At 41.1% G+C, this 25,742-nt stretch overlaps 1 pseudogene; it reads right to left on the reverse strand.

Annotated features, from left to right (window-relative positions):
• Positions 1-1,025: 1,025 nt before the first annotated feature.
• LOC112620655 lies at positions 1,026-2,075 on the reverse strand (annotated as a pseudogene).
• Between the last annotated feature and the right edge of the window lie 23,667 nt (positions 2,076-25,742).

The following is a 25,742-nucleotide window of genomic DNA, read 5'->3' on the forward strand; positions in this document are numbered from 1 at the left end:
TAGGAGCTAGGCAACTAAATGAGATTGCTTTTGCAGTTAGGGAAGCAACTACTGAAATTATGTATGAATGAAAAAAACTTTCTGCATAACAAGATAATTTTGGAGACAGTTGATAAAAACCATGCATCCGGCCGGGCACAGTGGCTCATGCCTGTAGTCCAAGCGCTTTGGGAGGCTGAGGCAGGTGGATCACGAGGTCAGGAGTTCAAGACCAGCCTGGCCAACATGTTGAAACGCCGTCTCTACTAAAATTACAAAATAAAATTAGCCAGGCGTGGTGACGCGTGCCTGCAATCCTAGCTACTCCGGAGGCTGAGGCAGGAGAATTGCTTAACCTGGGAGGTAGAAGTTACGGTGAGGCGAGATTGCACCACTGCACTCCAGCCTGGGCAACAGAGCAAGACTCCATCTCAGGGAAAAACAAAAACAAAAACAAAAACAAAACCCACATCCTTTTTATTGTTAAGTCATAAAGAGGTTTCAAAATTAAAAGCAAAAATTGGCTGGGCGCGGTGGCTCAAGCCTGTAATCCCAGCACTTTGGGAGGCCGAGACGGGTGGATCACGAGGTCAGCAGATTGAGACCATCCTGGCTAACACGGTGAAACCCCGTCTCTACTAAAAAATACAAAAAACTAGCCGGGCGAGGTGGTGGGCACCTGTAATCCCAGCTACTCGGGAGGCTGAGGCAGGAGAATGGCGTAAACCCTGGAGGCGGAGCTTGCAGTGAGCTGAGATCCGGCCACTGCATTCCAGCCTGGGCGACAGAGCGAGACTCCGTCTCAAAAAAAAAAAAAAAAAAAAAAAAAAGCAAAAATTATGGGGTAAGACTTAACAAAACTACTAGGAGTGTCAAAGGAGGTGAAAATGGTACTTAGGTGCAGGGCAATATGAATTAACATGGGAAGGACAAGGACAGTGAGCATGTGCTGAAGATACTAGAGGAGATCTGGTAAAAATTTTGATCTTAGAGAAGCACGTAGGTAAACAAATACTGGGATAAGATTTCTAACCCCCACTATGTGCTTAAGAGTCATTTTTGCCATTGGCACTGACTGTCATCCTCTACTTCCTCAGCCTCTTTTTAATCATCCTTGGTCAACCCCAGTTGGCCATTCCCCATCTTCATTATCATCATCCAGTAGATCCCCCTCCTCAGCAGAGTCATCTGCGCCCCCCTCAGACTTCACATTAATCTCATTTTTCTTCACTGAGCTCCTGCTCTGTTCCTCTTCTCACTTATCATTCTTCATCTCTACTGCTTGTCTGCTCTTTTACATTTTTCCAGGTTTTCCAGGAGTGAATCCACTTTTTATCTGGGTCAGTTCCTTCTTAATGGCCTAAAGGTCATCTCCTTACAACTTTCCAGACTTGGAAGATCCCTGCTGTCCACTCTTAGAATTGAAGCCACTTTTGCCCCTTCGTGAGGTGTTTTCTGATACACGCTGATGTTTCGAGGGCACTACAGGCTGAGCAATAGGAGGAGAAGAAGGAAAGTGTGCTGGGTAATTGTACATCCTTTCAAAATAATCCCACTGAAAGTCACAGTCCAAGTCAAAAGGAGCTGAATAGAGGCGATGGAGAAGGGTGTTCTGTTACTGACCCATACATCTTCGCTGCAGATCATTTCACACCTGCTTTTCCTCTGTTCACTTTTGGCTCTGCAGCCAGGTTAATATGTAAAACCTGGCCAGCAATTATTATGCCCTTCTCTCTTCTATAGCAGCCGGGGCATTTCTCTCATTTACCTATTGAACGAAGGCAAAGCCCTTATGAACAGAGCAACCCACAATTTTGCTGTTCGTCGAAAAGACTGCCTCCACATCAGACATCTTGACCACAAAAGTGTTGAGATTTCCAATGAACACATGGGAGTTCATGGAGCGAGGATCTGTTCTGTTGGTAACATTGCTGGCCATTGTGTTTGATAAGGTTTCCACAAAGCCAAAAACAGGAGGAAGGAAGGAGAAGAGATTCAATTCTGAATCTCCTACTCCCAGGTTCTACGAGGAGAAGCCGACTGCTGCTTGAGGTCGGCAATGTAGCCACAACCGCTCAGTCTTTGTCTCTTCACAAAATCAGACCCATTTTTTCTGACCAACATCTCCTCCACTCCCAGCCCCAGGCAATCATCATTCTACTCTATGCTTCTATGAGTTTAAACCTTTTTACACTCTATAGAGAAATTATATTATGAAAGTTTTTTTCTGTGTCGTCTTATTTAGCATCATGTTCTCCAGGTTCATCAATGTTGTTGCAAATAACAAGAGTTCCTTTTTTTTTCCCCCACAGGGCTGAGTAGCATTCCATTGTGTAAATATACCACATTTTCTTTTTTCATTCACCTGTTGATGGACACTTAGGTTGATTCCATACCTTAGATATTGTGAGTAATCCATTTCCTTCCTTTTCTCTCATTTGTTTTTATATCTTTTTTTCTTTTTTTTTTTTACATTCAGGAGTATTTTATTTTTAAGATATAAGTTATGAATGTTAAATGCCTTCATTTGAGCTTCATTTGGGTCATTAGCTGTGTTCCCAGGGGAAACTATTTTACATCCTTGGTGTAAGAATTACAGAAAGAGGAGAGAAACACGAAGGGTGGCTTGACAGTCAACAGGGACAGGTTTATTTTGAATAAACCTAGAGGGGCAGCTGGCTGAGTTAGGTCAGAGCCACATTCTTTTACAGACTAAAAATTTTTAAGGATTCAGGGTGGGAGAGTTAATTGGAGGCTTGGACAGCTTCTGTGTCTCTTTGTTGTGCTTATCTGGGAGGGAGAGTTGTGTGTCTGTTCCCATACATCTTTCTGCAGCTGCAGGCATATCCCCCCAGTCTGCTTTTAGCTTCCCTATCTTAGTGCACCCGAAGGGGAAAGAATGTGCTTATTAAGGCCCACTGTGTTACTGGGGCCCATTGTATGAAGGTGAAGTTTGGCAGTTACTCAAGAGACTTTCCCCCCACCTCCCTCTGTGCCCAAGCTGGCTGTTTTTGTTTTTGTTTTCTTTGAGAGGGAGTTTTGCTGTGTCACCCAGGCTGGAGTTCAATGGCATGGTCTCCGCTCACTGCAACCTCCACCTCCTGGGTTCAAGCGATTCTCCTGCCTCAGCCTCCCGAGCAGGCGCGTGCACCACACCCAGCTAATTTTTTTGTGTTTTTGGTAGAGATGGGGTTTTGCTATGATGGCCAGGCTGGTCTTGAACTCCTGACCTCGTGATCCGCCCGCCTTGGCCTCCCAAAGTGTTGGGATTACAGGCGTGAGCCACTGTGCCCTCCCTGAGCTGTCTTTTTTTTTTTTTTGAGACGGAGTTTCGCTCTGTCGCCCAGGCTGGAGTGCAGTGGCGTGATCTCGGCTCACTGCAAGCTCCGCCTCCCGGGTTCACGCCATTCTCCTGCCTCAGCCTCCTGAGTAGCTGGAACTACAGGCGCCCGCCACCTCGCCCGGCTAGTTTTTTTTTTTCTATTTTTTAGTAGAGACGGGGTTTCACCGTGTTAGCCAGGATGGTCTCGATCTCCTGACCTCGTGATCCGCCCGTCTCGGCCTCCCAAAGTGCTGGGATTACAGGCTTGAGCCACCGCGCCCGGCCAAGCTGTCTTACCTGTATTTTACCGTCTGCTCTTTCTGGCTGCTTGTAGTTAGAAGAGAAGTGATTTCTTTGAAATGCATGAGGCTAGAAAGGGAGCTAGAACTTAAAGTGGCGGTGTTTGTCTGAGTTGACGGTGCTCCTGCTGTATCACTTGAGAGCTTCAATCTTCATTATTAATAAAAAGTACTATTCCCCCAGGACTGTTTTAATTCATACATGGTAGCTATAAGTATTTTTCACTGAAAGCCTTGTCTGAAAATATTACAGTAAATGTTTAAAAATAAGAACAAAATCATTTATATTTCAAAGTTCCTATATTATAGTTTAGTGGGTATATTTTGTCATAGTTAATGTATTTATTTTTTCCAAAAAATGCCAAAATAAAAATGTTATTATTTTTTCTGGAATAACAGACTAAGAGTTTCTACATTGTGACTTTGCTAATTTTTGCATATGGTGTTAACTGCTACCTTTGAATTTAGGTTGAATTTTAAACCCACTGTTGTTTTGTGTAATATTTGGTTCTTTTGGGGAATCACATACATTAAATATGGACTGTTTGGGGTAACTTAATTTCTCCTTTCTTTCTGTTATTAAATCTGGAACTTTAGAAATGACTAGGATTCAAATAAAGTTGATTTGATTTGGAATCCAGCAACAGAAAATCCCAGAAAAAACTGAAGGACACAGCTACTAGATAGTGCCTTTCAGTGAGATATATACATGAAACAGAGTTCAGTGAAATTTATAAAATTATTGCAAGTTTGTCGAATTTAGAAACTAATTGCCTACAATATATTAGGCACTTGTCTTAGTTTGTCTATGGCATCCTTAGCTTGAGAAAGCTGACATTACTGAAAATATTGCTACTGTAATAAACTTTGGAACAAATATTTATGTGCTAGTAAACATTTGCCTTACTTCTTAAATACCTGTCATCCTGGCTCAGTCCTTTTGGCACAACTCTTTATAATTCCAGAGACTTTCACCAATGTTCATTTTATGTTTATTTTTACATAGTAAGCTTCACAGTTGACCATCATTATATTGGGATGCTCCAGGCAATTCCTGAGCCTCAGAGCTGAACATTCTACCTCATCCGTCTTATTTCACATGCTCTGTTGTGTTTCTCTCACTCCATATTTGAGCCTTAATGAGGCCTCAGTTGGGACGAACCAGAGGAATGGGTTGCCATATATGTTGGGTTGAGAATCAGGATCCTTTTGAGAATAAAGACTTTACATTTATTATTCATAGTACAAAGTAGTATTTTTAAGATGCAGACTTTTTTTTTTTTGAGGCAGAGTCTTGCTCTGTTGCCCAGGCTGGAGTCCATTGGCATGATCTCAGTTCACTGCAGCCTCTGCTTCCTGGGTTCCAGCGATTCTCCTGCCTCAGTCTCCTGAGTAGACTAGCTGAGATTACAGGCATGCGCCACCACGCCCGGCTAATTTTTGTTTGTTTGTTTGTTTTTTTTTTTAGTAGAGACGGGTTTTCACCATGTTAGCCAGGCTGTTCTCGAACTCCTGACCTCAGGTGATCCGCCCACCTTGGCCTCCCAAAGTGCTGGGATTACAGGTGTGAGCCACTGAGCCCAGCCAACATGTTTTAGTCTAATTAAATATAGATGATTTTATCAGTATGCCCATATGGTAAAAATAACTGTATCAAGTCCATCAAATGTTCTGCTTTAGACTCTCCCAACACAAAGATCAATATATATGAATTGGATGCTAGTTTTGTTTTGTTTTTTAGTGTAGGTTATTGTTTTTATTTTTAAGATTTTTTTTTTCTATTTTATGCTGATGTTAAGCTACACAAAACTTACCAAAAGGTTTATTTTATCATATTTATTTTTTTACGAAAAGTTCCAACACTTAAATATTGAAAGTGATATTCTGGATTCCCATTTTCTAGGTGATGTAGTTTGCATTTATTAGTACTACCTTTCAGTTTTTCCTTATGTGGTGCAAGATTGTAAAAATGCCTTCCAGCTGATTTCTTAGGTAACAGTAGAATCTGTTTTCTCAGACAGCATAAGAATTCTTGATACACCAACTTTAGAGGTATTGAACACAACTGGATAAATATGATGATATCTGGATTTATCTATAAACTCATTAGAGGCTGACTCATGGCAACACATGTTATAGTTCAATATTTTTGTTTAAATTGTTGAGCCACATCCATCTATATATGTAACACTAAGATTGTAACAGCTTCTTTATACTAAGCCAGAATTCATTTTACATGGTGATTTTATTTGAAATGTATGAGCTGTATTATATAACTTTCAAATGAGTAATACAAATTTAATTCAAAGAATATGGAAAGAAGAGTCATACAGGCACACTGACAGTGAATTGGAATCTGGCAGGTGACAATGATTAACAGGTTGTGTGGATTCAACTAGACCTAAATCCCTGAAACAATATTAAAAGACAGAATTTTAAAATTAAAAACATTGACAATTTAACAGGCCTATAATATTTTTAAAAATGTTTACCCATCATCAATCAATATTAAGTTAAACTAGAAAATTTGGAACATACTATACAAAAAAGTGAAATAAGTCAACTATCCCCAGGCTTACTCTGATCAAAATAAGACTTTAGCATATTTGAAAACACCAAATTATTTTGAAAAATATTCATTTTGAACAGATCTTTTATATATATTACTTCTAAATAAAACCTAATACTAATAGGTTTGATTTATGAAATATTTGTTTATGTCTATCACTGTAGTTAAAAATTGAGATATTGGCCGGGCGCGGTGGCTCACGCCTGTAATCCCAGCACTTTGGGAGGCCGAGACGGGCGGATCACGAGGTCAGCAGATCGAGACCATCCTGGCTAACACGGTGAAACCCCGTCTCTACTAAAAAATACAAAAACTAGCCGGGCGAGGTGGTGGGCGCCTGTAGTCCCAGCTACTCGGGAGGCTGAGGCAGGAGAATGGCGTGAACCCGGGAGGCGGAGCTTGCAGTGAGCTGAGATCCGGCCACCGCACTCCAGCCTGGGCGACAGAGCCAGACTCAGTCTCAAAAATAAAAAAAATAAAAATAAAAAATAAAAATAAAAAAAAAAAAATAAAAAATTGAGATATTATATAAACATACTGTTTAAATAATTTTGATTACAATATTTGGTGTTTTAATTGAGTACCAGTATTCATACAGTATGGCAAATTGAGGCTTATTGTATAAAATGGCAAAATAGTATTTTACTTTTTGTAAAATGCAAAATGGTATTTTACATTTTTTGACTATTTTGGCATTTTATAAAATAAGCCAACATTTTTGGAGACATTTTTAAAGAAGCCAATCTTTTCTAAAATAAAATTAATACATCAAAAACTAGACATAAATGTCATACATCGTTTGCTGAATCCTACAGTAATCTGTAAAGTTTGTATACATCAATGTTAGATTACCTAAAACATAATAAAGTTTGTATTTTACATTATATTTAATATACAAAAGTCCAAAATATATCCAGACAGACAAAAATTGTGGCTGCCACTTTAAAAAACGAAGTTCTTCCGAGCACGAGCATGGTGGCTCATCCCTGTAAGCCCAGCACTTTGGAAGGCCGAGGCAGGCAGATCACTTGAGGTCAGTAGTTTGAGACCAGCCCAGCCAACATGATGAAACCCTGTGTCTACCAAAAATACAAAAATTAGCTGGGAGTGGCGGCAGGCACCAGTAATCCCAGTTACTGGGAAGGCTGAGGCAGGAGAATTGCTTGAACCCCAGAGGCGGAGGTTCCCGTGAGCGGAGATCGCGTCACTGCAGTCCAGCCAGGGCAATAGGGCAACAACTCTATCCCAAAATAAATTAAATTTAAAAACCAAAGGTTTTAGCACAATAAAGAACGTTAAAATGTAAACTATGACAGTTTGGATTAAAAATATGATAAATGACTTTATTTGCACTTGTGTTAAGAATCACCTTTTTTTTTTTTTGGAACACACTGGAAATGCTGCGGTGGTAACTTGCTGGGTGATGACTGGGATGGTATTTACTATCCTAGGGATGGTGGGGTCCAGTGGACTAGAATTGTTAGCACCTGACCATGTTCACTGCTGTTCTTTCTCTCCCTAAGTTCGTTTCTCAGACTCCATCATCAACTCCGTTTCTATCGTGGCGTGAACGGTTTTTCCCTGCTTTAGCATCTAACTTTGATTTCTGCTAATTTTCGTTGATAGTTTGTTTTTCTTGTCCATCTCTGGTGCTGGCTTTGCTGTTCCACTTTGAGGAGTTCCGGCAGCTTCACCCTCAGCTACTCCAACAGTCCGTCCGTTTGGCTCAAACTCTTGCAGCTCTCTCGGTTCTTCTGTTCCTGGCGTCTGAGATTTGTCAGCAGAGCCTGGTTTTCAGGGACCATGGCTACCACCTCCTCCCGCCTGCCGGGCGGCTCCTGCACTTCTGGTGGGCGCTGGTCCCAGCCGCGGCCCAGCCAAGCACGGCAGGAACCGCAGCAGCAGCCGGAGCGCCCGCCCCCGGGGTCGCCCAGGCCAGGGACGCCTCGTGTGTAACCCTGGGTCGAGGCCCAGATTGGTGCACAGAAAGCCGATGTCAACTAGAGCATTTCCCACAGCTGGGCGAGCCCTCCTCAACCTGCGGAGCCAGTTCCTGCTACCGACTTCATGCTGCCACCGCCCCTTTCATTAGAGGGACGCACAGGAAGACACAAGGCCACAGACACACCGTGGAAGAGTCCAGGGGAAGAAGGAGGGGCGGGGCCCGGCAGCTTCAGGCCCAGGGCATTGCGGCGCGCCTCATGCCTAAGCAGACAGCCACTGCCACCGCGAGGAGGACAGAGGGGCCCAGGCTCCCCCAGGCAGCCTCCCTCTGCGCCAGGAGAGGAGAAAACTGTTTCCTAAAAAGAAGCACAGGGTAGAACTTGCAGATTTGACCCAATTAAGTTTTCATCCTTTTTATCTCTTTTCTCTCTTTTTGCCTTTTCCTTTCAAATTATGCTCACCTGAAGTCAGATTTCATGTTCCATCTTCATGTGGCAATTTACATGTAATTGTAATGGTCACAACTTAAAAAAAAATTTTTTTTTTTTAAATTTGGAGACGGAGTCTCACACTGTCGCCCAGCCTGGTGTACAGTGTCGCGATCTCAGCTCACTGCAACCTCCGACTCCCGAGTTCAAGCAATTCTCAGGCCTCAGCCTCCTGAGTAGCTGGGATTACAGGCATGCGCCACCACGCCCGGCTAATTTTTGTATTTTTAGTAGAGATGGGGTTTTGCCATGTTGTTCAGGCTGGTCTCAGATTCCTGGCCTCATGTGATCCGCCCACCTTGGCCTCCCAAAGTGCTAGGATTACAGAAAAATTTCAATTTATTTTACCCGAGTGCTGGGTTAACATTAAACTTTTAATAGTGCTGACTGCTACGGTTTATTACCCTTTGATTCTATTAACTAAGCTATGGTAACTAATAATAATGTCTTAATTTGCATAGCTTGACAGTTTACAAAGGGCATGTAATTATTCATTTAACCAATAAATGTGTGTTGAGCACACACAATGTGTCATCCTTTTTGCTAGGCTTAGGAAATAAAATGAAGAAAGTATTAGTCTCTACTCTCATAAAACTTTGAGTCTGGCTTCATGAAACCCTCACACACTCCTGAGAAGTGAATACCTCTGAAGTCTCTTATTAACCTCCTATCCAAAGTAACCACCATCTGAATTTTGTGTTATTAATTTTTGCAATTTTATCTATAAACCATATACATTTTAGTGTTGCCTGTTTTTTGCGTTTATATAAATTTTACCATTTTGTATCTGTGACTTACTTTATAATTTTTTATTTCATGTTGCTTAGCATAGCTGTAGTTGTCCATTTTCACAGCTGCATAGTATAAATATACATCAATTTATAAATCAATCTTATTGCCAGTGGATATTTGTGAATTCCAATTTCTCCATATTTTTACCAACTCTCTGAATTACTAGACATAATTTTTTGACAAAATGGTGAATTAGAAAGGTGTATCATTTATAGTTTTAATTAGCATTTTCATAGTTACCAATGAAGTTGGAATTTTTCGTAAGTTTATTGATCATTTGTATTCCAAGACTTGCCATCTCTCCTATATTTAATGTCTTTTTCTTATTTAATTCATACATAGTCTGTTTATATATATATAAAATAATAATTATTATTTTTGAGACGAAGTTTCTCTCCTGTTGCCCAGGCTGGAGTGCAATGGTGCGATCTTGGCTCACTGCAGCGTCCGCCTCCTGGGTTCAAGTGATTCTCCTGCCTTAGCCTCCCAAGTAGCTGGGATTACGGGAGCACACCACCACACCTGGCTAATTTTTTTGTATTTTTAATAGAGATGGGGTTTCACCATGTTGGTCAGGCTGGTCTTGAACTCCTTACCTCAGGTGATCCACTCGTGTTGGCCTCCCAAAGTGCTGGGATTACAGGTGTGAGCCACCATGCCCAGTCTGTAATATATATTTTTAAAATACCAATCTTTTATAATATGTTTTAAAAAATATTTTCTCCCAATTATGCTTTGCCTTTGCATCATCTGTAGTAAAACGTTTATGTTATTAATAATCAAAAGTTTAAAATTGATATAGTGTAACATATTTTATGCATTATTTTTATCTTGTGCCATGTTTAGAAAATTTTTACCCCAGTTATAATACAATATTTTCCTGTATTTTCTCCTAAAATTTTAATTTCTTAATCTATGTGAACAATTTTTTTGTGTGAGTTGCTCTTCAGGTATCCAATCTACCTAGGTAGAACCAATTGTTTAGGTACTAGTTTATTGACTAATTCTTCTTTGCAAGTATAATTGTATAACATTTCTCATTTTAATCTGTTGACTGGGACCACAGATGCAATAGTTAACAAAAATGTTTACAGCAGCATCATTATCATATTTATGACATTAAAAAACAAGCTTTTAATAGTTTATGTACATTTGCTGTAGTTTATTTTAGATACCCTGTATATTTACAAAATAAAATAACATATTTTATTTCTAGTTTGCTAGAAGGCTTTTACCGAGCTATTTTCTGTTCCTATTTTATATATACGTATAGATTTTACAGTGTTCAACTTATCCTGTACTCCTGAGATAGTCTTAGTCATGGTTTTACTTATTTTATATATAATGTGAAAGGAAATTAAATTTTGGGACCCCAAACTCATTTAGTTGAAGGGAAAAGTCAAGCTGGGAACTGGGTCTCACAAATCAGTCTCCCCCTTTTGGTTCCTAAATAAGATGGTTACAAGATGAAAAGCTACACACCTCCCCCATATTTTGCACACAAGAAAATTCCTGGTGAGATCTTAAAACTTCACCATGGCAGTGCAACTTGATAACTTATCTTTACAGGTGCAGTCACCCTGGCCCGCCAGACACAAATGCGTATCTGATTTTTTTCCTACCCCATTTTGTCTGTTATGTAAAATGCAGATTCCCCACATTTTTCCTCTGTCCTCTTTTATGTAAAAAACTGTGCTTCTCAATATACCACCCTTTCCTCTTTAAATTTGGAGCCCTCAAAATCATTTTCAGAAAAAGGCATAGACCTGTCTCCTGGGTGTGTCCTTAACTTTGGCAAATAAATCTCCTAAAATGATTGAGATGTGTCTCGTTGTTTACTTCAACTGACATCTGGCAACCACAGAGGGATCCTGACTGAAAGTGACCTGGCCTGTGGCAGTTCACCTTAGTGCTTGGTACCAGCTTGGGCACCTTATACCCCGAACCGACAGGACAATTTGCAGAAGTCTGGGACTTCTTTTCTCCAGGGATCCCTGATTTTCCAACGTTTTTCAGCTGGGAGTCTGAGGTTTATTTGCTGTTAAAAAAAACCTTTTTTGTAGGAGTTTTTCCATCAAGGAAGGTGAGCTCATTTGCTTCTGCGTCGGGCAGAGTCATCTCCAGCATGGGCCCCATCAATAGGTAAGAAACTGGTTTGGGATTTGGCCTTGCAAATTCCCTTCCCTTCCCTCCCTTCCCCTCCCCTCCCCTCCCCTTCCCTTCTGCCTTGCAAATTCCCTTCCCTTCCCTTCTGCCTTGCAAATTCCCTCCCCTCCCCTCCCCTCCCCTTCCGCTCCCCTTCCCCTCCCCTCCCTTCCCCTCCCCTCCCCTCCCTTTCCCTTCCCCCCCTTCCCCTTCCCCTCTCCTCCCCTCCCTTTCCCTTCCCCCCCCTTCCCCTTCCCCTCTCCTCCCCTCCCTTTTCCTTTCCTTTCGTTCTTTTCTTTCTCCCTCTTCTTTCTGTTTTGTTGTTGAACTTTTTTTTTTTTTTGAGATGGTGTCTCACTCTCTTGCCCAGGCTTGAGTGCAGTGGGGCAATCTGGGCTCACTGCAATCTCTGCTTCCCCAGGTTGAAGCGATTCTCTTGCCTCAATCTACCCAGCAGCTGGAATTACAGGCGCATGCCACCACGCCTGGCTATTTTATTTTATTTTTTTTGAGACAGAGTCTTGCTCTGTTACCCAGGCTGGAGTGCAATGGTGCAATTTCAGCTAACTGCAACCTCCACTTTCTAGGTTCAAGCAATTCTCCTGCTTCAGCCTCTTGAGTAGCTGGGACTACAGGCGCACATCACCATGCCCGGGTAATTTTTGTATTTTTATTTTTAGTAGAGATGGGTTTTGCCATGTTGGCCAAACTGGTCTCGAACTCCTGACCCCGTGATCTGCCTGCCTCAGCCTCTCAAAGTGCTGGGATTACAGGCGTGAGCCACTGTGCCTGGCTTAATTTTTGTATTTTTAGTAGAGACAGGGTTTCACCATATTGACCAGGATGGTCTCGATCCCTTGACCTCGTGATCTGCCCGCCTCAGCCTCCCAAACTGCTGGGATTACAGGCGTGAGCCACCACACCCAGCTGCAAATTCTTTTAAATGACTAAAATAGCATTAATCACCAGCTGGTGTTAATTTCCTGCCTACACTTAGAGCACTCAGAAACTGTATATTTTGTGTGATCATTGTTAGTTATGCTTAACTTTTTTTTTTTTTTTTTTTGGTGTGTGTTGTATATGTGTGTGTTTTGGTCCTTTCTCTTATCAGATCTGACCAACTTTGCACCCTCTAGCTCATGAGTTTGTAATCTTCCACTCTGAAGAAATAGAGCACCTTGCTCCCCTCAGCCTTTTGGGGCATTCTCAGATGACTGGGAATCATGTGAGGGTGTCCAGGAGAGATGCTCCCTAAAACGTGCAGATGTTCTAAATAGGTTTCCCCTTTCAGAAGAACATATTCAGGATCCAACCTCATCTAGCAGGGGCATATAATGAGCCAAACCCTACTGCACCTTGAGCCCCTGACACACTGGTGCCAACTAGCTTCGACACAGGTGGGCTGAACCAGTTCAGAGGGTAACGGCCCTGAAAAGCTAGGTCTGAAAGCAGCACATTTTGGGTTTGACACACGTCTCTACTTGATCAAATCCGAAGAGGATCTCTAAATTATGGGGAACGAGGCCTCTAAGACCCCGGGTGCTGCAGAAAATAAGGTTCTGCCTTTAGAAACTCTGCTGGGTATATGCAAAATGCTTATGGTAAATCGCATTTAACCAAGTGGACCACTACAAAGCAGATTCTAAATCCCAACGGCCTAAATGGAGATCTTTTGAGATACCTAAATTAGTGTACCTGTGAACCAGGATGAAAAATTCAGGCACAAATCTAAGCGGCCAGAATGGGAGAGTTATTTTTAGTGGTATTTGGAGAGTAGCAAAAGGGGCAGACTGCCTCACCTCCCTACAGGAGGCGAACAAGCAACTTAGAAATACTAATCAAGAACTCTCTCATCTTATCTCTCTCTTTAAAAAAATACTCAAAATCCCTTACTTCCCCCTTGGCACCACCCCCTCCTCCACCTACAGCCCCACTCTACCCTGTCCTCTCTGAACTTCCCAGACCAGACCTGTCCCTTCTTCTCCTGCATGTTTCACACTTGCTCAACAGAAGGCAATCCGGAATCTGACTTAAAAGGCCTCCCTGAAATCCCCAATGGCAGTGTCTCATCTGGAAGATGTAAAAAAGAAGGACCTTCTCTCGTGATTGCCTCATTTCAGGAACAATCAGTAACAGGTAGGGGAACCCTTGGTCAAAGACTGAATTATGAAGCATAATTTAAAAAATTCCCACCAGGGTGCGGTGGTTCATGTCTGTAATCCCTGCACTTTGGGAGGCTGAGATGGGTGGATCACCTGAGCTCGGGAGTTCGAGACCACCCTGGGCAACATGGTGAAATCTTATCTCTACTAAAATACAAAAAATTAGCTGGGCGTGGTGGCATGTGCCTGTAGTCCCAGCTGCTCAGGAGGCGGAGGCACGAGAATCACTTAAGCCCAGGAGGTGGAGGTGGCAGTGAGCTGAGATTGCTCCACTGCACTCCTGCTTGGGCTACAGAGTGAGACTCCATGTCAAAAAAAAAAAAAATTTCCTGACCCCCATAAAAGTTCCAATCAGGTGTGCCCAAGAATTTGAGCTCATTAGCAGAACCTATGACCCAGGTCATTCAGACCTTTATCTGCTGGTTCACATGTTGGTCTCAGAAGCTAAAGGTAAAGAATGGCTGGAAAAAAGCACAATGGTCAGACCCTATAGCTGATTTGGCCCCTGAAGGTCCAATAGAGCCACAGCAACCAGCCCCCAAAATCCAGAAGACAGGCGTAAAGATGCATGGGAATGAGCGATTGCTCTGTTAAATGTTATTCCTTCAGTGTTCCAAAGGGTTGTGGTTTGGAATAAAATCCAACGATGCCACCGGAACCCAAATAAATCAGTTTTAGATTATTTCACACATTTTGATAAAACTTTAAGACAATATTGTGGGATGTGAGCTGATTGCTTTGAAAACAATAAAATGATACATTATTAAATGTAAATTTCTTAAATGGAGTAGATGATGATTTAACCAGCCTTGTAAAATGCCACATAACAAACTGGGCCACAGTAAGAACTAGTAAACTAGTTAACTTAGCTGACCAATTATCCCACACTAGATAAAAAAAGAAAAACAGAAGAGTGCCCGAGTTATGCACTTACAGCTAAAGCAATTAAGTTCTCAAAGCTGTCAGCCATAGAAAGATTTTAAGCTCCCTTGGTCTGAGAACTCTTTCTGTCCCAGTCTATTACTACTGTGAAGGATCAGGACAGCTTAAAAGGGATTCTCTTAGGCTGAAATGAAAGAAAAGGCAGTAAAATGCAACTCAGGGAGACTAGGGGTGCTCTGAGGAAGTACAGAAGTTTCATCTCTCCAAATATTCTATCCTGACCAACAAAATGAGAGATTAATATAATAATAAACCATGAGCTTAAAACTGTTACAGGAAAGGTGTCCTGATCCAGACCCTGAAACAGGGTTCTTAGATCTCGTGCAAGAAAGGATTAAGGGAGAGTCTGCAATGCAAAGCGAAAGCAAGTTTATTAAGAAAGTAAAGGAATAAAAGAATGGCTACTCCATAGAGCAACCCTGAGGGCTGCTGGTTGTCCATTTTTATGGTTATTTCTTGAAGATATGCTAAACAAGGAGTAGATTATTCATGCCTCCCCTTTTTAGACCATACAGGGTAACTTTCTGATGTTGCCATGGCATTTGTAAACTTCATGGCACTTGTGGGAGTGTAGCAGTGAGGATGACCAGAGGTCACTCTTGTCGCCATTTTGATTTTGCTGGGTTATGGCTAGCTTGTTTACTGAAAAGTCTCTTATCAGCAAGGTCTTAATGACTTGTATTTTGTGGTGGCTTCCTATCTCATCCTGTGACTTAGAATGCCTTAACCATCTGGGAATGCAACCCAGTAGGTTTCAGCCTCATTTTACCTAGCTCCTATTCAAGATGGAGTTGCTCTGGTTCACACACCTCTGATATTTCCCCCCTCCCTTTTATAAGAGAACTGTTAGCCCTAAGGGTTTCAGAGGGATGAAGAGCCATCTTCTGTAACTTCTTCAGCTGAATAGGGGTGATAATATTCCTGCCTAACTATGAGGGTCTCTTGCATTCAGGGTAGAGAGGAACTCAGTAAGAAAGCATCAGTATGGTAAGATCCCTTCATAACTCTTGAGTTTCAACAAAAGGTGGTATCTGGCACATTAAGAAGTGTTTAGTTTAAGAAAACATTCAGTAAGCTTGTCCTGTATTTCTACACAGAGTATAACAGCAATACATTTCACAGGAGTGAGACAAAATAAGTAAAGTTATTCCAAGTAAACTAAATTAGAAGGCTTTCCATGAACTGGGCAACTGTTGAAACCAAGCTTATATAGGGTTGCTAGCTGATTGCAATGTGCCCAGAATTAGAATATCGATCCAGATTTTTTTTTTTTTTTTTTTTTTTTGAGACGGAGTCTCGCTCTGTCGCCCAGGCTGGAGTGCAGTGGCCGGATCTCAGCTCACTGCAAGCTCCACCTCCTGGGTTTACGCCATTCTCCTGCCTCAGCCTTCCGAGTAGCTGGGACTACAGGCGCCCGCCACCTCACCTGGCTAGTTTTTTGTATTTTTTGGTAGAGACGGGGTTTCACCGTGTTAGCCAGGATGGTCTTGATCTCCTGACCTCGTGATCCGCCCGTCTCGGTCTCCCAAAGTGCTGGGATTACAGGCTTGAGCCACCGCGCCCGGCCGATCCAGATTTTTATATTACCTATCCCTCTTGTTTCTTCTGAACAGCAGTCAGAGATCACTGGTTGGTTCACAGGAATAAGAAGGGTTAGCCTAAATTGCAGAAATAAACTTAAAAACAACTAATGAGACTAGAATCTAATAACAAGTATACCATAGTTTTTGAAACATAATATCCCTCTCTCCAGTTTCCCATTTTTACTAAAGACAAATCATGGTAAGACTAATTTGCTTTATTATACTTGGCCTGCTTATTTGTATGAAGTGCAGTAAGAATAATTATTTTTCACATAGGCTCTTTTTAAATTGGCTTTGATGGAATTCTGTTCCATACAGGGAATCTTAGATTGAGTAAATTCCTCTCCTCTTGGGGTCCCAAGATAACTTGGGGCTTCTGGACCTGTAAGAAAGAGACATTATTTACTTACCACAGGTAAGAAATTATGTACAGGGACTGTTGTAGGCAAGGTATCAGCCCAGTTCCCCAAAGGGCTTTTACTGGCTCTACAAGTCAAGTTTGATTCCTTAAGGGAAAGCACATCATTCCAGTCAAAGCCTTGGCAAAATAGCCAGTTTCTCCAATTGTGTCCTGTTGTAAAAGAAAACAAATTCTTACTGCACTTATGCAAATAACTATATTGCTATAAGTTAAGAGCACTCAAAACTAGTTTCCAAATTCTGAAGAAATCAGGTAGACAGAAATAAATATGTTCCAAATTTTGTTCACAGGAGTACCTCAACTGTTAAAAGCTATAAATAGCTCAAAAGAAAAGTTTCCTTGACTCTGAAAAACAAAAAAGATCAGAAGTGTTTTAATCAAAGTTAAAAATATTACTTCAGTTTTCTATTGGTTCAGTTAATTCAGTTAACTGCTGTTAACCGAACATTCCATTCATGAACATTCCACCTCTCAATGAGAGTTCTAAAAGTTGTTTCCTTTATTCTAATGTTACAATTTCCAAAGTTATTAGAAACGTGCATTTAAGAACATCTGCTAGAGTTCTACAGTCGATTATAAGCCATCTTCTAAAAAGGATTAAACAATTGTCTATGGGTAATAAAAAGTTTTAGGATAGCCACTATTAAAGCTACAACTGATAAGGAAATTTGGTTACCACTTTGGCACACAAAATTTTACATAAAAAGTATAATTATTAATAACATACACTGTCATATTAGAATAATAGAAGTTTCCCATAACTTTGGAACATATACTAATAACAAATTTATGCAAATATAGTCCAAAAAAAGCAAAACACCATTTCGAATTTGATGCTTCCTGTAAGATTTTTATACTACATAAGCCAAATTTCATCTTTACATTAATGTACTATTAATGTCAAACCCAATAAACCTTATAGACATATTTACCTAATTTTAATGTTTAACCATAAGGTAAGATTCTTATAAACCTTTTATAAACCTTTACATTGGTGTGAAAGAGCAGATCAGTACTTTAAGAAAAACCCATTGTGCTTTTATTCCAATGTTTAATTCATGGAAAAACTGAATAATACCCCTTTAACTTTAGCCAGTATGTCCACACACAGGATCTCTTACAATTAATTTTTATAAATCTTCCACAACTTGTTTAAACCTTTAGTTTTTTTTTTCTTACTGAAAACAATCTTTTAACACTTCAATCTAGGCAGAAAAAAACCCCATATTTCCATGACTTCTTATAGTCTTTCACCAAAAACACCTTGTATGTAGAATTGTTTCTTTAGTAGTTTCAGTTACATGTTATTATGTTAACTCTTAGGAACTTTTATTTTTGGTGAAAACCTTGGTAAGGGATTTTTACTGTGTACTAGGTGTGGATCCTAGCCTAGAACACACCAGGCAGAAGTGCAAATAAGGGCTGACTCTCCAGCATAGCTAGAGGGCATGGCTAACTCCACAGGTCCCCAGGCCTTATCTCAATTAAGCAGGCAAGTTGTACAGTAAGAGTTATATTGGCATTTTATTAAGCATTTAGGAAGCCTAACAACCTTTGAATTGTACAACATTTTTTGCATAAATTCCCTTTCACAAATCCTTTCAGGAGTTACACAGACTATTTGAGGCATTCTTGGATTTTTTGACTTGCCCTAAACATCCTCCTTTTAAACAAGCAGTCATTTTACTTTAGAACAAAAATTTACTATACAAGATCCTTTCTTTTAAAATCTCTTTCTTTATAATCTTCTTTGTATAGCTAGGGGGAATGGGTAATTTCACATGTTCCCAGGCCTTATCGAGAATATAATGGCTTTAAGGTAGGTAAATTGAACAATTTTTAAAAGTTAAAGAAGCAGTTGATAACCTTAAAGCATTTAGCAAACTTAATATCTGACTGGCATAATTTAGACTAAATGTTTTTATCTTATCAATAATTTTTATTTATCAATAATTCCCCCCCCCCAAAAAAAAATTTGAGATCGGGCATGGTGGCTCACACCTGTAATCCCAGCACTTTGGGAGGCCGAGGTGGGTGGATCGCCTGAGGTCAGGAGTTTGAGACCAACCTGGCCAACATGGTGAAACTCTGTCTCTACTAAAATCCCAAAAATCAGCTGGGCGTGGTGGCACATGCCTGTAATCCCAGCTACTTAGGAGGCTGAGGCAGGAGAATTGCTTGAACCTGGGAGGTGGAGGTTGCAGTGAGTGGAGATCGCACTATTCCACTCCAGCCTGGGCAACAAGAATGAAACTCTGTCTCAAAAAACAAAAACAAAAACAAAAATTTGGTAAATTTTTATTTCCCAAAGATTACTAAAGTTACATGAACTAAAAGACATTACAGTTTTTATTTTGCTTTTATAATATTGCATTTAAGCACTTATTTTTGTTTCAACCACTTAATTAGAGCCCTTATAAACATTATACACAACACATATATAGCTACACAGAAAGACAGAAGATACTACAGTAGTTGTAAGATTTTTCATTTGCCAGTTTTTAAGTCTTAATTGGATTACTGACTTTAGGGTGGAGCCCTTGGAAGAACAGGGCCAGGAAAGGGGTCTCTGGTGCCTCCTGTTTTTCCCAAGGAGTCCAGGCTGTTAGAGCTTGAACATTCACTTTTAATTAAACTGATATTAATCATAGCACTCTTTAATAAAGTCCTTTCAGAATTTTTTATGCTAAATGCCTGATATTTCTGGCTTTTTAAACTTTACCAAAGATAACTGCCCACGTGCTTAGACAAAGAAAAATTTAAGACAGTCTGCAGAGAAGAAGAGAATAGACAAGGGCATGCAGATATTAAACCAAAAACAACTTACTTCCTAAGTGGGGAATCAAACCCGGACCTTCACTGTGAAAGTGCAAAAACCTTAGCTACTGAGCTACAGTACAAGGCAGTCTTCATCACCTTTCCCAGAAGGAGCCTAGAGTAGTTAATTTTGAGCTTGCAAAGACTTTTAACTATTTAATACGATTTTTAGAGCTAACTATGACATGAACCCTAAAATTCCTGTTCCCTGGAAGGAGAAAGTACCACCACATGATTAAAAGGTAACGCTCCCAAGGACAAAAAACAAGTTGGAGACTTCATCCAGTTTTTTGTTTGTTTCAGGGACCTGCAGCCGAGTTTGTTACTGACCAGCTTGCTGACACGTCTTGAAAAGCGGCTTACAGTCTAGGCATGGTGACTCATGGACTTTGAAAGGCCGAGGCAGGTGGATCACGAGGTCAGAAGTTCAAGACCAGCCTGGCCAAGGTGGTGAAACTCCATCTCTACTAAACAAAAGAAAACAAACAAACAAATAAATAAATAAAAATAACCAGGCATGGTGGCGGGCGCCTGTAATCCTAGCTACTCAGGAGTCTGAAGCAGGAAAATCGCTGGAACCCAGGAGGTGGAGGTTGCAGTGAGCCGAGATTGTACCACTGCACTCTAGCCTGGGAGACAGAGTGAGACTCCATCTCAAAAAAAAAAAAAAAAAAAAAAAGCAGCTTCCAGGTGTTCTAAGCCCGTGTTTTATCCTGAAGTACCCCTTGACACAGAAAAACAAATTTGTAGCACAAAATACACCAGCTTAAGACTAGCCTTAGAATTCTTTTTTGCATTAGTCAAAGTTTTATAGAGGAGATAAACACACATTTATTTTTTTGAGACAGAGTTTTGCTCTTGTTGCCCAGGCTGGAGTGCAATGGTGCAATCTCGGCTCACTGCAACCTCTGCCTCCGGGTTCCAGCGATTCTCCTGCCTCAGCCTCCCGAGTAGCTGGGATTACAGGCATGCGCCACCACGCCCAGCTAATTTTGTATTTTTAGTAGAGACGGGGGTTTCTCCATGTTGGTCAGGCTAGTCTCGAACTCCCAACCTCAAGTGATCTGCCCATCTTAACCTCCCAAAGTGCTGGGATTACAGGCATGAGCCACTGCACCTAGCCATACTTATTTTTAATTTTTATTTTTAACCATTCATTCAACCATTTGCACAGAGGGAGAGAAGCCAGAAATCTGGTAAGAAATTTTTACCATTTTGTTGGCATGCCAGGCTTCTGGGTTCCTTTACCCTGAGTGGCCCCAGTGATCAGGCTTGTGGTACCATTGCCCTGGGGGCCAAGCCGCATCATAAAGTTTTTTTTTTTTTTCATTGTGGCCAGAGCAAAATACGTGTGATAAAAATAGCCATTAGCCATTCTGCTTAGTGCCCAATATCAACTAACAAGGCTTAAATTTTCCTCCAGATGGGCCTCATCATCTTTAATTCAACCTCCAACTTGGAATTTCAACACGTGGTCTCTGGACAAGAAGGTTGCCCTGAGTAACAGAAAAGATAAAAAAAGAAAAGTAGAGAAGGAAAGTATTGCCTGTGGCAGGGTGGGGAAGGCAAAGAGCTTAGGGAGGCCAGAGAAAAGACCCACTCATGTGGGTCGACAATGAAAAGTTCAGGTAGCCGCTTGTTGGTAGCAAAGGGATGTTTTCCAGCGGTCCCATCAGCTCTCAAGTTTCCCCTTTTAGGGACGAAAAAGCTCCCTATGTCCCACAATCCTGTACATGCCTAACCCTGTCACCCACAGCCATCAGCAAAGACTGCAGTTTAATCCAAAGAGAATAGTAGTTAACATCCTATAGTGCCAAACCTGTTCTTACCTGAGAGGAATTTTACTGAAAAGGACCTCTAACTCCCTAAATCTTAGAAGGGACTCTAACCCTCCTAAGTCAGGCCTCTAACCTGAGGTCAGTCAAACATCCTTGCCTTTTATTAGGAGGGTCCTCTAACCCACTGTGTATTAGGGAGACTCTAACTCCCCTAAGTTGGGCCTCTAACCCAAACCCATTCTTTATGCGGGTAACCCAAAGTCATCCAATCAGTGCTGCAGTCTGTTTCCTTTGGGTTGGGAAGGTTTCTTCAGCATTGTCCCTTTCAGGTTTGCCAGAAAGATGTTACAGGACCCCAACACTTACCCAAAGGTAGCCACTGGGCCAGGGTTTCTGCACTATAGCCCCTTCTGTGGTCACCAGAAATAAGTTACAGGAAAAAAGTCCCAATCCAGACCCCAAAAGAGAACTCTTGGATCTTGCACAATAAAGAATTCAGGGACAGTCCACACTGCAAAGTGAAAGCAAATTTATTAAGAAAGGAAAGGAATAAAAAATGGCTACTCCATAGACAGATCAGCCCCGAGGGCTGCTGGTTGTCCATTTTTATGATTTCTTGATGATATGCTAAACAAGGGGTGGATTATTCATGCCTCCCCTTTTTAGACCATATAGGGTAACTTCCTGATGTTGCCACGGCATTGGTAAACTGTCATGGCACTGGTGGGAGTGTAGCAGTGAGGACGACCAGAAGTCACTCTTGTTGCTATTTTGGTTTTGGTGAATTATGGCCAGCTCCTTTACTGCAATCTGTTTTACCAGCAAGTATTTACAACCTGTATTTTGTGGTGACCTCCTATCTCATTCTGTGACTTAGAAGGCCTTAACCATCTGGGAATGCAGCCCAGTAGGTCTCAGCCTCATTTTACCTAGCTCTTATTTAAGATGAAGTTGTTCTGGTTCATAGGCCTTTGACACAACTGCCTTAATTTACACAGGCATGACTATATCTCTGATAAATCCCACCTTATTTAAAAACCCCATTCCTTGGATAATGAAAGAATTAACATGGTAGGTGTGTCTAATAAAGGATCTTATGTTTTAAGTCAAAACCTATACCTTATCATTTTATGGGGTTCAGATCCCTTGCCGCAGGCTCTAAGTGTGACATGCTGAGTAGGTCACATATGTTTCTTATATGCTCTGCAGTCTCTGTCAATCTTTTGGGCTATGATATTCTCAACATCCATGATGCCCATATCTCTTTTTCATCAAAAGGTAAACTTTTTTTTAATAATTGGAGCCAGGGGACCAAAAATATCAAATTAAAAATTGTCCTGACAATGTACCACAATTTAGTACTAGTAATGTTAAAACATCATCTTTTAACCAGGCAAATAAAAAATGAGACAGAGGAGGAAATATTAGGGGATAAGAGAAAATATTGGAATAAAGAGCAGGAAACAATAAAACTCCTTTTAGCTTCTCTAATTTTTCTGTTACCCCCAGAAGTGGAACACTTGCTCAAGGATGTCCCCTCCCACTTATGGTCTCAGTCAAATACAGATATAGAAAAAAGTATTCTGAGCCACTCCAATAAAGGTAGAGATAAACCCCCCAAAACCCCTACCCAACCTTAAACAGTATCCTCTATGAAAGGAAGCCATAGATGGACATGCCCCTATAATACACAATTCTCTGAAATAGGGGCTCATTATTTCCTGCACAAGCCCCTGCAACAACCCTATATTCCCAGTAAAAAAAAAAAAAAAAAAAAAAAAAAAAAGTGGGAGAGGATGGAGATTTGTGCAGGACTTGAGGTCAATAAACATGTCGTATTACCCAGGCACCCAATAGTCTCCAACCACATACCTTTCTATCAGTTATACCCACTACCAGCCAGTGTTTCTCAGTGTGGATCGCTGTAGTGCCTTTTTTAGTATTCCTGTAAATCCAGACAGCCAGTATTTGTTTGCCTTTACTTGGAAAGACCCAGGGCTCAACACTCAATTCAGTAGATGACCTTCTCCTTTGTTGAGACACACTGTCTTTCTCCCAGGAAGATAGCCTATATTTACTCAAAGAGTTAGCCATCAAGGGACACAAAGTGCCTGAAGACAAACTTTAGCTATGCTTATCGCAAGTTAAACATTTGGGGCATATAATCTCCGTCAAAGGACTGATTAGTAACCTGACAGAGTGAGAGGAATTTTAGCTTTCCTAATGCCCATCACTAAGAAACAACTTAGAGGATTTTTGGGCCTGTCAGGCTATTGAAGAAACTGGATACTAAATAGACAATCTAAGGTCACATCTCAAGAAACCAGAGAAACAAGAACAAACCAAACCCAAACCCAACAAAAGAAATAAAATAACCACGATCAGAGTAGAACTAAACAAAGTTGAAAAAAAAATTCAAAAGATAAATGAAGGCTGGGTGCGGTGGCTCACGCCTGTAATCCCGGTACTTTGGGAGGCAGAGGCAGGCGGATCACAAGGTCAGGAGAGCCAGACCATCCTGGCTAACACCAGGAAAGCCTGTCTCTACAAAAAATACAAACAACAACAACAAAAAAAAATTAGCCGGGCGTGGTGTTGGGCCCCTGTGGTCCCGGCTACTTGGAAGGCTAAGGCAGGAGAATGGCGTGAACCCAGGAGGCAGAGCTTGCGGTGAGCAGAGATCATGCCACTGCACTCCAGCCTGGGCAACAGAGCAAGACTGTCTCGGAAAAAAAAAAAAAAAGATAAATGAAACAAAAAGCTGGTTCCTTGAAAAGATAAGCAAAATTAATAGAACATTAGCAAGATTAACCAAAAAGAGAGAAAAATCCAAATAAGCTCAATCAGAAATGAAAAAGGAGATATTACAATTGACACCACAAAAATGCAAAAGATTATTTACGTACATAAATTAGAAAATCTAGGCCGGGCGCGGTGGCTCAAGCCTGTAATCCCAGCACTTTGGGAGGCCGAGACGGGCAGATCACGAGGTCAGGAGATCGAGACCATCCTGGCTGACACGGTGAAACCCCGTCTCTACTAAAAAATACAAAAAAACTAGCCGGGCGAGGTGGTGGGCGCCTGTAGTCCCAGCTACTCGGGAGGCTGAGGCAGGAGAATGGCATGAACCCGGGAGGCGGAGCTTGCAGTGAGCCAAGATCACGCCACTGCACTCCAGCCTGGGCGGCAGAGCGAGACTCTGTCTCAAAAAAAAAAAAAGAAAATCTAGGGGAGATGGATAAATTCCTGCAAAAATACAACCCTCCTAGATTTAATCTGGAATAATTAGAAACCCTGAAGAGACCAATAAAAAGCAACAAGATTGATGGTAATTAATCAATTACCAACAATAACAAAGTCCAGGATCAGATGAATTCACAGCTGAATTCTACCAGACGTTCAAAGAAGAATTGGTATCAATTCTATTGACAGTATTTCACAAGAGGGAATTTTCTAAGTCATTCTATAAAGCCAATATCACCCCAAAACCAAAATCAGAAAAGAACATAACCAAATAAGGAAACTACAGACCAATATTCCTGATGAATGTAGATGCAAAAATTCTTAACAAAATATTAGCTAACCTAACAGCATATAAAAAAGATAATCCACCATAATCATGAAGGTTTTATACCAGAAATGCAGGGACTGTTTAACATATGCAAGTCAATAAATGTGATACACCACATCAACAGAATTAAAAACAAAAATTGGCCGGGCGTGGTGGCTCACGCCTGTAATCCCAGCACTTTGGGAGGCTGGGGCAGGAGGATCACAAAGTTAGGAGATCAAGACCATGCTGGCTAACACAGTGAAATCCCATCTCTACTAAAAATACAAAAAAATTAGCCGGGCGTGGTGGCCGGCGCCTGTAGTCCCAGCTACTCAGGAGGCTGAGGCAGGAGCATGGTGTGAACCTGGGAGGCGGAGCTTGCAGTGAGCTGAGATTGCGCCACTGCACTCCAGCCTGGGCAACAGAGCGAGACTCTGTCTAAAAAAAAAAAAAAAAAAAAAAAATCACATAATTATCTCAATAGATGCAGAAAAATCATTTGACAAAACTTAGCATCACTTTTTAATTAAAACTTTCAGCAAAACTGGCATACATGGGACATACCTCAATGTAATAAAAGCCATGTATGACAACCACACACTCAACATAATACTGAATGAGAAAAAGTTGAAAACATTCTTCAAGAACTGGAACAAGACAACGATGTCCACTCTCACCATTTCTCTTTAACGTAGTACTAGAAGTCCTAGCCAGAGCAATCAGACAGGAAGAAGAAATAAAAGGTATCTATCCAAAGCAGCAAAGAGAAAGTTAAACTGTTGCTGTTTGCTGATGATGTGGTTGGATACCTAGAGAACCCTAAGGACCCTTCCAAAAAGCTTCTAGAAGTGATAAATGAATTCAATGAAGTTTCAGGATACAAAATTAATGTACACAAATTAGTAGCTCTGCTATATACCAACAGCGACCAAACTGAGAATCAAATCA

Source organism: Theropithecus gelada, chromosome 3 (genome assembly GCF_003255815.1).
Source record: "Theropithecus gelada isolate Dixy chromosome 3, Tgel_1.0, whole genome shotgun sequence".
Lineage (NCBI taxonomy): Eukaryota > Metazoa > Chordata > Mammalia > Primates > Cercopithecidae > Theropithecus > Theropithecus gelada.